Source organism: Nicotiana tabacum, chromosome 4 (assembly GCF_000715075.1).
Source record: "Nicotiana tabacum cultivar K326 chromosome 4, ASM71507v2, whole genome shotgun sequence".
Lineage (NCBI taxonomy): Eukaryota > Viridiplantae > Streptophyta > Magnoliopsida > Solanales > Solanaceae > Nicotiana > Nicotiana tabacum.
The window spans coordinates 30,938,787-30,940,251 of record NC_134083.1 but is presented as its reverse complement, the minus strand read 5'-3'; the positions used below and the strand labels follow the sequence as shown (position 1 = coordinate 30,940,251).

The 1,465-nt window shown below is 39.7% G+C and overlaps 1 non-coding gene across 1 annotated transcript; it reads right to left on the bottom strand.

Annotated features, from left to right (window-relative positions):
* Positions 1-1,134: 1,134 nt before the first annotated feature.
* On the bottom strand, positions 1,135-1,241 carry LOC142180480 (small nucleolar RNA R71). Its single transcript, XR_012709103.1, has one exon. It is a non-coding gene; the product is annotated as a small nucleolar RNA R71 (small nucleolar RNA).
* Between the last annotated feature and the right edge of the window lie 224 nt (positions 1,242-1,465).

Here is a 1,465-nt window from a genome sequence, read left to right as displayed (position 1 = left end):
AATGTCTCTATTTGGCACGTTAGTCGTCCGTGCGGTTATGAAGTGCAATGAGGGCACATGATGCCAAGTGTTAGGGTTCAGGTATTGGGACCCGTGAGTTGTGAATAGTATGAGGTTCGGTACCTAGTGGATGTTATTGGCTAAAATCCGGTGTGAAAGTAGTCATTTGTTGAGTTGTCATTTGTCTTTCATCTATTTGTGATCACCGGATTTAGACCTTGTTTCTGTACACCTACTGTGTCATTATTATGGTATTTCGCTGATAGCTGTTGTTTTCCTTTCTTACTTAAATTACCGTATTATTTGCCATTTCGCCTAGTCCTTGTGTAGATATCATACTTTGTTGTTCCGATACTTATACTTGTTCAGGTTATTTAGTCCAGTAGGTGTCTTGACTGTACCTCGTCACTACTCTATTGAGGTTAGTCTTGATACTTGTTGGGTACCGCCGTGGTGTACTCATACTACACTTCTACACATTTTTGTGCAGATCCAGGTATTTAGAAGTCCGTTTAGCATTAGCTAGCTGTGCGGATTGCTACTGTGGAGACTCAAGGTAAACCTGTCGCTGCGTTAGCAGGCTTCAGAGTCACCTTCTGATTTGTATTCACATTGTTTACTTTGTTTCAAATAGTTGTATTTAGAAAAATGTAGTAGAACTCTGTTGATCTTATGACTTACACTACTGGTTTTGGAAATTGTAAATTTTATAGAGATTTCTATTTCAAAAATTATTAGATGTTATTTAATTATTGTTGTTATTCAGTAAATGTTAAGCTTACCTAGTCCCTAAGACTAGGTGCCATCACCATAACCAACAGAGGGAAAATTGGGTCGTGAAAGAATCACTGGGCACTTTGAGCTGAAATAGAGCATGATCCAGCTACTACATGCGAATGGGCAGTTTATGGGTCTTCCACACGAGGATCCACAATGGACTCACTCCAGACTATTAGTGATACTTATATCACTAATGGAGTCACTCCAGACTATGTGAGGCTCACATTGTTCATGTTTTCTCTATTGGGCGAAGCAAAGCGGTGGTTAAAGGCGGAACCAACTAATTCTATTATATCATGGAATGATCTGTCGAGGAAATTTTTGACATAGTTCTTTCCTTCACGCAAAACTGCAAAGATCAGAAGTGAGATAGTCGCCTTTAAACAGAAATCGGGGGAGTCTTTATATTCATCTTGGGAAAGGTTCAAGGGGCTGCTCAAAGACTGTCCTCATCAAAACCAGACAAATAAAGTGTTAGCTCACACCTTCATAGAAGGGCTCCATCCAGAGATAAAAATTGTGGTGGACGTTGCAGCGGGAGGTCAAGTATTGGAAAAAAACTTCGATGAGATATATGCATTATTGAACAAATTCTCCAAAAGCAATTCTGATTTGCTAGGAGAGATCGGTAGAAAAATAGTTCAAAAATCCGCAGGGGTCCTCGAGTTAGACGTTTTTTCTGCAT